We start from the raw sequence: 12413 nt of genomic DNA on the forward strand, positions 1-12413 counted from the left end.
CGAAACATTGATCAACAAGATCGGGGGGTAGATGACGTGCTAGACTAGTTCATTAGCATAGCAGATTCTCTCCTCCTCTCTTTTGTTACTTCTTCTATGTGTTATTCTCATTCTTCTATTTGTTGTCCTTAGTGTTGTCTACTTGAGGACGATGCAAAACATTGAGATCTCTTTTGGTCTCTCTCATGTTGACTCAAAAGACACATGTGTTCCCTTCTTCTAGGTGACCTTCCTTGATTGGGGAATGAAGAACAATTATGCATACATTATCATACAGCATACTGACCCCGAGGAAAGCGAAGTCACCTTGTGCTTTGTGTTTTGTGTCTATTATCCTTGGGCTTATCTCACACTTGGGGGCTAAATCCTTGCGATAACGTGCTCCTTTCTCATTTCTTATATGTATCACTACCTTAAAGCAATCACCCCTGATGAGGCATGTGCGATCGCTTTAACGTAGGGGGGCATACATCCCATTCATATCTTTTCAAGATACTTAAAAATTTCTTGACAAATTTAGCTTTGCCTTGAAAATTTTTGATATCTTTCTTGCATGACTCATAGTGAGGAAACCTTACTACTGATAGTCATGGTTCTCCCTCACGATCTTCCCTTTTACTTTGTCAATCGAAGTCGTAAGATCCTTAGTCCACTGGGGGCTTGGTATATCTTGCCTCCTTGACGTGGTGAAAGTTTTTCAATGTTGTTTCCTTGTACTTTACCAGAAGTATGAGCATACGCTTATAATCCCGCTAAAGTGGGGGCTAAATGTAGCATCCTAAAATTGCGACACTTGCAATTTTGACTGCATTTGGGTCTTCACGATGGCGATGCAACACGGAACCTGAATGGAGACCCCGAAACTTGTTCATGACACCAAAAACTGCATTTTTCAGCACCCTGGCCTAATCCTCCTTGCACCCTACTATCCCTGGAGGTGGGACCATGGCGCCCAGCGCCCTGGTCCCTGGCCCTATTTTGGGCCCGATCTCCTATGGGGCTTCGGGTCTTTAAGTTTGCAAATTGGAAAATAACACTTCCTGGTCGGCCCAAGGTCGGAAAAATCAGTCTATCAGCCCTAATTGACAAGTATATAAACTACATTTTCCTCTCCCATTTGGGGTAGAGGAAAAAGGAGAAAGGACATATGTGTACAAGACGTGGAAATGATATTCAAGCATTCAAGCATTCAAGCATTCCTTCAAGCAATTGATCATTCTAAGTCTCCATTCAAGGCTAAGTGTTGCATTCAAGACAAGGATTCAACCATTGAAGAGGAGATCACATATCACATACCACATACAACATACAACGTACAACAACATCTACACCTTCGCATGTAAGAATACAAACATTCTTACAACAAGGTAATCGTACTTGTTTTACAATCATTTACATTTATAACATTTCTCATTTCTTGGTTAATTCCAAAACCGGGGTTTGACCTAAGGGAAAACCCCTAACCCCTAACCCCCCAATCGTCTTCTCTTTTCTGTGTGTAGGTTGTAGGTATGCGGCTGAAATTGAAGATCTAGAATCCTTGTGCAGAGACGAACAGATCCCCCTTCGTTTCGCGGATTTTTCGGAGGACTGTGTGCACGTCGGGCGCCATCGTCCCGTCAACTTTTGTTCAAATTTGTAGAACAGCACCAGCTCGACATTTTACTGCTAATTCCAGGTCCGCAGCTTCATATCATATTCCTATCTCTGTTTACAAGTGAATCTTTCCTACTTTCTATGCATTCCTAGCTTAATCATTCTATCCACAATCTTTACAAAAGAGGGTAGCCTTGCTATCTTAACCCTTGAAACTCATCTAGAATCCAATCTTGCACTGTGTGGGATTGGATCTTGTGGGTTTCAACCCCTCTTTTGAATGTAAAGTCTCCCCTAAGTGAAAACCATCAACCCTAATGAATCTCCCTTCTCTCTCCTTGGAGTTGGGGAGGGGAGAACAACTAGGGTTCGATGTTTCCGCTTTACAATAACCATTAAAGGCTTCAAGTCTTCAACCACTTAATTCCCCAAAGTCTTCAAAAACCATTAATGGTTAACTCAAACCCTCTTACATGTTTAAATTATTATTTTTAACTCAACCTTCATCCAAGCCAAGGGTCTCATCCGGACTTTAATGCTTTGACCATGATTATCTCTTAAACATTTGCACAAAGGTTTATCCTTGGATTAACTCTTAATCCAGTGGGTAATCCTAATTTAGGCTTGACCCTTACCCTCTAGATAAACAATAAGGTCTTCTCAGGCATTTAATGCCTCCAACCCCTTCTCTCAACCCAACCCTATGTTGACACTTGTCACCATTTCATTGGTGCAAATTGCAAATATGGATACCCAACTTTCAAACTCAACCCTTGATCAACTCTTTCAATCCTGACCATCCATTGCCCTGTTTTTGCTATAAATAGAGCTCTCATTCCACCATTTGAAATCATCCTTCAAATTTGTAGTATCACACTTATACTCAAATACATTCAAGCTTTCATATCATTTTTATGCTCATCATTTTAGCCTCTTTGAAATCAGGAATTAGTCTAAATATACATGTTTAGAATAATTTTTTTATCATTTTAGCTCAATTATAGACTAATATATCATGTTAGGATAGTATTCATACTAATCTTGTCATCTTATAGCTAGTTTATTGCATTTCTAGAATCATGCATAGCTTAGGATGCATCTCATACTAAAATCCATCAAAGCATCCTTCGTTATTGCATTTGCCATCCCTAAACCATTTTGCTCAGTGATATGAGAGCAAAAACATTAGTTTGAGGGATATTGTGAGATAGAGAACCATGGGACCCACCTTGGGAAGCTGAGTAATATTTTATTACTCCATATCTTGCATTAAGAAGTCCTGTGTGTGTGTGTGGACAAATATTTTTGGAATATTTTCATATATTGAGTTCTATCGAACCACTTTTCTCGCATAAATTTCTGGCACCCACCGTGGGGCCCTACCCCATATATCAAATCAGTTTTTAAAATTAACTTATTTTGTAGGTCCATGGGAAATAGGAATCAGTGCGTGAGAAACATTCCCTGGCGCATCCGGCTAATAGTCTAGCGCTTCTCGCTTACTATTTAGCGCATAGGGTCTATACTATAGCGCATGAAGTCCATTCTTTAGCACATAGCCTCCACTAATTTTTTTCCTGTAGGTCTCAGCGCGAAAGAAAAATAGAGTAGCGCATCTGAAAAGTATTTTGACACGTCGTGTCTGTCAGATAGCTCATCCAGTTAACAATCTAGCGCTTGAAGCCCATCATCCAGCGCGTGATGTCCATCTTTTAGCACATCAAATTAACACTTTTTCCTATAGGTCTCAATGCGGGAGAAAAACAGAGCAGCGCTTCCAATGCACAGAGTAGCGCATCCAGAAAACAGTGTAGCGCATTGAGACATAAGTTTAGTGCATATAGGTTATATTGTAGTGGGTGTAGTCCTTTCTGTAGCGCATCACAGACAGAAAGCAAAAATTTAAAATTGTAACCGAAATAAAATCTAGACTTGTAGAAGTCCACCAAAATCTAGATTTTCTAAGTATTCAATTGAAATTTTGCAGGACTCTAACAATTTCTTGAAGGTGGAGCGGGAAATTTTCTTTCATCGATTTCTTTTGTTGACCACCAAGATCGAAGATTTTGCTTTGTTGACCAATTTTTTTTCATAGATCAGAAAACCATTGCCTTAAAAGGATAAAATAAACACCATGTTTTCATGGAGCAACATCTCCATATAGATTTTAGCAAATCACTAAATTGAAAGGCTAAAAAGAACCAACTTGATTGCTTTGTCTCGAAAGTGGAAGGAATATGCTCTCCCCTTAACTGAGTGATCAAAAATCCAGACCACTCTTACAGCTTTCTGTACTTCAAGCATTTACATCCTTTAGCAGGCCTACCTTTCCGAGGAGTTGGAATCAACTCTTAAAGTCGTTTATGGTCGGTGTGAAGGGAATGACCTAAGTGGGGAATGAATTTAACGCTAAGAATTCCAACCCACTATAATCAAACGTGGAAAGTGATGAAAGTCCTTTTCAACGGTTACGCGCAGCGATTAGCCTTCCCCCAGTATCCTTGAGATATGTAAAGCCTTTGTTCTAAAGGTTGGGAAGCCTCCTAAGGGAGTTTATCACTGACGGCCGAATGGGAAGCCTGATTACGAACCATATAAATAGAAGCTTTGAATCGAGTCAGTAACCAGACATTTATAACATCATAGTGCAAGGGTGGGGAAGAATCCGCCCTCAAGATTACTCACCATATATCTCCCAAGATAACTACTCAACTATGAAGCAATTCACTTTGGGTTACTTTCTGGCAAAAGGAAAAAAAACGGGTGCCCTCTAGGGGTGACACAGCTGTTTGAGCTGACAGAGTATCGAGACTAGTGGGCTATGATGTTTTTATGACCCTTGACTAAAGAGTCTTTCTGACGTGTATTTATTCGTATCAAAACCTGTTAAAACATTGAGGATTTGAACACATCCTCGCAGAACATACTCTTTGTTAGATTAGGCAAAATGGTTGTACTTTTTGTGTCGTGCTTGCATTTACTACTTCAGAAAATCATCCATCGAACTTGAAAATTTCACAACCAAAGTTCAAAATTTGAAAAAAATCAAACAAAGGAAAAATTAGGGCAGATTAGCGCATAAGAGCAACTTCTTAGTGCTTAAAGTACCTATATTAGTGCATCCAAACATTCAGTTAGCATGTCGGTTCCAAATAGCAGCATTCTATCCCAGGTCAAATCAGTGTTGAAACATTTAGCGCATCAGAAAAACAGTCTAGCGCATGGAAGCAATAGCTTAGTGTGTGGAATCCAAACATTAGCGCATAAAGTTCAAACGTTAGCGCATGATAGGCCCATAATAGCGGATATCTTTTTCAAATAGCTAGAAAACAATTTCAAATAGTTAAAACTTTAGCGTGTGTCTGGGGGCAGTCTAGCGCGTGTGGTTGTTATTTTAGTGCGTGGGGTAAATTTTGTAGCGCATGTAGTCTCTGTTTTAGCGCGTGGTCTAAAATACAAAAACAGAGGGCAAAACAGTGAGGAATTTTCAAAATTTCAAAAACATTTTTTGAAGCCTTCTTCATCAGACATCATTTTCCATCAAACAAGAATAGCAAAAACAAACTGTTAAGACTATTTCTTGAGCTAATTTTTGTCAAAACAAAAATTGTAAAATCCTAAATGAATCACGCGATAAAAGATGTCTCTCTTATCATAATCTGGAAACCTCATCATCAGTGTCAACAGAATCCTTTACCATCTTACGGATTTAATCTCACAAAAACACCACTTGTTTAGAATTTTCAAATTGTCAAATCAAGTTTCCATATCGGGAAACTTTTATCCATATCATTTGACACACTTTGTCGTGAAGGGGCATCTAAACCTTCACTCTGATAGAGTAAGATTTGAAATTTTTCAAATAAGATCAATTAAATCCAAACCAATGAAAGGAAACCATTGATTACTCATGCATGACTAACCCTCATATTCTGAGAAGAAAAAACCTTTATTGTAACATCACGTTGAAGAAACAACCACCTAGTTTTTCCAAATTCATCAAGAGAAACAAGTTCTTATACATCAATCGTCAACTATTCAAATCTCATCGGGTATTCCTACATCACGTCAAACGTTATATCCAAAACAAATCCAATGAATTTGACAAGGAACCCTTGAAAACAAGAGCATACTGTCAAAAGTCTGCTTTTAATCAAACCATAAACCGCAATGGAAAAATCAATCCAACATTCTTGCAAGATGACTGTATCACTTATAACATATCTCGACCAGAGCCACTCACCCCTAAACAACATATCAACGAGGCTTTTGTCGCTTTCATCACTGAAAGTTTCTACTAAAATGCCTGTTACTCGCTCTCAAAGAAACAAACAAAGCAAGACACCCACTGAGTCTAGTATGAATCGAAGATTGTCAAATCCTTTTGAAGTTCCACCCTTAGAAGAACCTGAAATTATTGAAGCACTTCTTCAAGAATGTCAGGAAAACCCTTCATTCCAAAAGCTTGTAGAAAGGCTCATGGAAAATGACAAAGAAAAATATCTGCTCATCCTTACAAGTAAAGGTGTTAAACTTCCCGACGATTTAGACACAAACATCTTTAAAAATGGATCTAAACAATATACATATCAAGAACAACAAAGAGAAGAAGAAACCCGTAACTTTGAACAACATATACCTGAGCAACACATTCCAGAACAACGCATACTAGAAATGCGTATACCTGAGCTAGAAACACCAGAGCAAAATATACCATTTACCACACCTTTTCAGTTGAGAACAAATACAAGGGAAGAACTTTTCCCTCGACAAGAAAGTATACCTTTAGCTGCCCTTACTCAACAAATGCAAATGTTGCAAAGGCAAATATAGGATATGCAACAAGGGACAACAGTGCAGTACTCTTTGAATGAAATTTTTCCTTATCCATTTGACAAAAGATTGAACATGGTGCCTTTTCCTCCAAACTCAGATGTTCCCAAATTTGAAAAATATGATGGGAAAAGTGACCCCCGAGACCATGTTCAAGAATTTTGCACACTGACCCTTGAATTTGCTCATAATGACACCTATTTGATGAGGTTATTCCCTAGAAGCTTGGGAGGGCAAACCATGGAATGGTTATCCAAAATTACGCCTCCTGTTAGCTCATTTGATGAACTGGTTAACAAATTCATAACCCAATATTCCTATAACATCCAACATGCCATAACCATGCTAGATGTTTGCAACACCAAACAAAAGAACAACGAAACATTCATGGTGTTCCTTCAACGCTTGCAACATATGGTCTCCAGATATCCTCGAGATATTCCTGAAAAGGAGAAAATGGAAATCTTCATCAATAACTTGAATAGTGAAATGAGTTACAAACTAAAACTTCAATGCATACCATCTTTCGCTAAATTGATTGAAAATGGAATTCAAGTAGAAGAAGCATGTGTCAAAAAGGGAACACTCAAATTTTACAAGGAAGGAACAAACTCATTAAACTACAATAACCAGAACAACACCAACCTTGACAAATCTCGATTTTGGACTCGAAACAAAAACAAAGGCAACAATGAAACACATGATCCCAAATCTAAACAACCAGTGCTTGCATTATCTGGAAATCCTCAAAACATGAAAAATCCTAAAAATGCTAATCCAAATGCTAACACATATGCGCAAAACACCGATCAAGGACAACTCAACACAAATAACACCAATTATACTCAAAGCAAAAACATGAATCTAGGACCTAACAACAATTCACGCAACAACACAAACAATTTCCAAAATCGTATCTTCACACCACTGGGGCAATCACTAGAATCAGCATTCAGAGAACTTTTGGCACACAAGATTTTTTTCTTGCCTCCAATCAGCAACTATGAACCTCAAATCAAATCACCTTGGTGTAATGATTCACACTATTGTGATTATCATCGTAACAAGGGTCATCAGATGAACGATTGCATGAGGTTAAAACATGTGGTGCAAGATATGATTGATCAAGGTGACTTAACAATAGATGGTCTCAAAACAAATGGTGATCATGGAGCCTTTAAAAATCCTCTTCCAAATTACAAAGATGGAGCTTCAACCTCGAACGATACACGCTGAGCTCCTATCAACCATATCTACAACAACACCATCAATCACATATCAGCTGAAGATCATCAAGTAAAAGTCATCACCATTAGAGATCAGCGTGATCATGAATCTATCAATGCAACAACCCGAACTCAGAAATATGTCTTGAAAGGACATACTACACCTACAACTACCACACCAAAAATTCAATATGACTTGGTTAGCCAACTCCGTAAAACTCTAGCACAGATATCTATACTAGAATTACTGAAACTATCACCAAAGCACAAAGACATATTAGAACAAGCGCTATTGGAAACCAATGTACCTCAAAATTTGGATACAGACAGATTTCAAGCCATGGTCGCCCATATGACTGGACCTCATAACCTCACCTTCTCAGAACATGACGATGCTTCCTTGATCCATCCGCATAATACTCCTCACCATATCGAAGTCATTGTTTGCAAACACTAAGTAAAAAGAGTCCTAATAGATGGAGGAGCCGGCCTTAATATATGTACTTTAAAGCTTATCCGTGCATTAGGCTTCTCAGAAGAATCTATTGATCCCTACAAGAAGATTACCATAAAGGCATATGATGATGAGGAAAGGTCCTCTAAAGGAACTATGATATTACCCATTCAAGTAGGACCAATACAAAAAGATACTATATGTCAGGTCTTGGACATAGACCTTACCTACAATATTTTACTAGGGCAACCCTAGATACATGAAATGCAAGCAGTACCTTCCACATATCACCAGTGTGTAAAATTTCCTTATGACGGACAAGAAGTCTCCATATCTTCTAATCACAATCCATTTCAACATTACAACGCAATGGGGGCAGCCCAAGACCATTTGGTTCCTCATAATAGAGAAAAGCAACGATCTTCAACATCGGATCAACAAACAGCAAAATCCAACTCCTTATGGGGAGACTTCAAACAGAAAATGCAAATCAAAGACCAAGGTATCAGAGAATAATCTTTGGAGCCTTTATGTTTGGCCAAATTACCAACATCACCTAGATCTCATGGATTGCCTACTACATCAACACATCTGGTCACTCAGCCCATCACCAAATTTGATGGTACCTTCATCCAATTGGGCACTCTGGCACATGAATCAGAAGACAAGGATATTCTTAGCTGGTTATATAAAGATGAGAAAGAAGATAATAGAGCAGCCGCTCTAGATATTGTTCTACCTACGCACCTATATGAAAAAGGATACTTAATCATGCAGCAAATGGGATATGACGGTAAAGGACCTATCAGGAAATGCCAGGAAAGAGTCACTGAACCTATAAATCTTCCTTCCCAACCCAATAGAAACAAAGCAAGATTGGGTTGTGAGCTCACCTTCCTATTAAAAAGGCCACCCCACCTAACTACCAAACCTCAATGGAAAGTAAAGACGAAGTACAAAGAAGAATCCCGGTAGGAAGCACTCTTTGAATTAGCAGAAACAATCCGCAAGGCACGAGAATGCCAGGATCAGAAGTTACATCAAGAAAAGCTTCTAAAACACAAAAGGGCCATATCTGCAACAATAGCTCATATTCAGACACCAATATCTCAAGAACAAATAAAATCATCTCCCGTTACCTTTGTTTCTCCCCGAAGAAGCACAGTTTATGAACAAATACAGAAAATAGAAGACGGATCTGACACAGAATCAACAAAAACTATCAAAATGGTATCTATCATCAAAGATTTGTTTTCACCATACAACATACCAGTTTACAACACTGATAGAATCTGGGATGATGCCTCAGAGACTGATTCCAATGAATATGAATGGGGTACCTCCTCCAATGCTACTACAGATATCCCTAATGATACTGATTCTATATTTCTTTCTCAAGAAGAACATAACGCAGAAGATAGACCTCTTGAATTTGGACCACAGAATATCTATGACGCCACGAAAAGCGAACAGGAACATTATGAACAAGTCTATGTAGAGGATAATACCATCGAAGACCTCGATGAAATCCTAGACTTCTTTAAAACCAAGAACACTCATGATGAAAACTCTGTCCTCACACTCACAGTAGCCGAACTTGATCCACCTAATGATTCATTACCGCTTGTCTTTCCTGACCTCATTGACTGGGATGAACCTAAAACCCATGATATACCAATTTTCCCAAATGATGAATCTATTATCCATTACCTATGTACCGTAAATCTAGAAACAGGCTCTACCAATGAACAAAGTAACGATGTCTACAAACCAGGAAGTGCCAAGTCTCTCAATTGCAAAAATGAACCAAATAAAGGATCTAATGCTGAAAACCAGTCAATGACAGCTCTAGATCACAAAAAAGTAAAAATAAAGGACGCATCTGAGGGTGAAAACCTTTTTAAGGCACCTAATGATGGGAGACTTGACACTCTTCCTGAGCACTTTCATGAGCAATCACCCATATTGATTGAGCCCACTCAATCAATCAACATTGGTACCACGGAAGCAGTTAGAAACCTACATCTTGCAGAATCTCTAACAGAGGCAGAAATATCAGCTTTCATCATCTTCTTTAAAGAACAGCAAATTAACTTTGCTTGGTCCTATGCCGATATGACTGGAGTGGATCCACACTTAATCATGCATCACTTGTCCATCTCGTCAGGAGTTAAACCAGTCAAGCAAAAGCTACAAAAAATGAATCCACAGGTGGCACTCATGGTCAAAACTGAACTAAAGAAATTATTAGACGTCGGATTCATCCGATCCATTGACTATGCAGAATGGATTTCCAACATCGTTCCAGTATCAAAACCAGATGGTAGTATCAGAATATGCACTAACTTTAGAGACGTCAACAAAGCTTGTCCAAAAGACGACTTTCCTCTACCCAGTATCGACATAATTGTCGATCTCACAGCAGGCCATGCAATGCTTTCTCTAATGGACGGTTTCTTAGGATATAATCAAATCAAAATAGCCCCAAAAGATCAAGATAAAACCGCGTTCACCTGTCCTTGGGGAACATACTGTTGGAATGTTATGCCTTTTGGCTTAAAGAATGCAGGGGCCACCTATCAGAGAGCAATGACAACAATATTCCATGACATGATGCATACATTTATGGAAGACTATGTGGATGATTTACTAGCTAAATCCTTCACTAGAGCAGAACATCTTGGCATCCTAACAAAGATCTTTGATAGATTGGAGAAATTCCAAGTCAGGCTCAACCCTAAGAAGTGTGTCTTCGGGGTTACATCAGGCAAGTTACTAGGCTACATTGTCTCAGCTAAAAGTATTGAAGTAGATCCAACAAAGGTACAAGCCATTATGGACATGCCACCACCAAAGAATATCAGTCAACTCAGATCTCTACAAGGATGACTTCAATCAATTAGGCGATTCATCGCTCGGCTAGCAGATAAAAGTCTACCATTTAACCATTTACTACACAAAAATGTACCCTTCAAATGGGAGGACAAGTGTGCAGAATCTTTTTACCAAATCAAATAGTACCTGATGAATCCACCAGTTCTAGTACCACCAGTCGCAGGAAAGCCTCTTATCCTATATATCTCAACAACAGATATATCACTGGGGGCACTATTGGCACAAGAAGATCAACAAGGGAAGGAATGCGCCATATATTACACTAGTAGGACGTTGAATGGCTATGAACTCAACTATACATTCATTGAGAAAGCTTGCCTAATAGTGGTCCTCACATCTCAGAAGTTCCGACATTATATGCTAGCACACACCATTAAGCTAGTTGCAAAAATTGATCCTCTCAAATATCTACTTAGCAAGGCAGCTCTTATAGGCCGATTAGCTAAATGGGTCATGATTCTCAGTGAATTTGACATTCAATACACAGAAAGACGGGCAATCAAAGGACAAGCAATTGCAGATCAGTTAGCTGAAGCACCGCTACCAAGCAAACACACCATGGAGATTGAATTTCCAGACAGGGACGTTCTTGCTCTTTCTACTAAACAATGGACCCTATACTTTGACGGATCCTATACACAACATGGTTCCGGTGCTGGCATTCTGTTCATCACTCCTAAAGGACACACTATACCAAGATCATATAGGCTTATGTTTCCATGCACAAATAATGTGGCTGAATATGAGGCACTGGTTATAGGCATCAAAACGGCCGTAGAATGGAAAATCACAGAGTTAAAAGTCTATGGGGACTTGCAACTGGTCATCCATCAAATTAACAACAACTATCAGACAAAGGATGACAAGCTGCTACCCTACAAACAAATGGTGGATGACTTCAAACAGTATTTTGTGCACATCACCTTTGAGCAAATACCAAGATTGAACAACAAAGCAGCCAATGCAATGGCTACTATCACTTCACTATTACAAATTCTAGAGCAACAGAGTCGTTACGAATTCCTGGTAGAGTAACTGTTCTCCCTCGCCTATGCCCACTCTAAGTCCTAGGTTATCTATGCCTTGACTGGTTCAGATTCTCTGTTATATGGACCAATATATGACTAAATCTAGCACAATATCTTACCAATTGACCAATCCCGTAACCAAAAACATAACTTTATCCGACAAGCTGCCCGTTACACCCTTACTGCTAATACTTTGTATCGTCGAGGTCTAGATGGTACTCTTCTTCGTTGCTTTGATCGTAATGATTCCGATTATGCTTTACATGAGCTTCACGAAGGTATTTGTGGCACACATTCAAGTGGCACTACTCTTGCTAAAACGCTTCTACGGATGAGATACTACTAGCCTACAATGGAGAAAGACTCATACCACTTTGCTAA

This window comes from Cryptomeria japonica, chromosome 5, assembly GCF_030272615.1.
Source record: "Cryptomeria japonica chromosome 5, Sugi_1.0, whole genome shotgun sequence".
NCBI classification, from domain to species: Eukaryota; Viridiplantae; Streptophyta; class Pinopsida; order Cupressales; family Cupressaceae; genus Cryptomeria; species Cryptomeria japonica.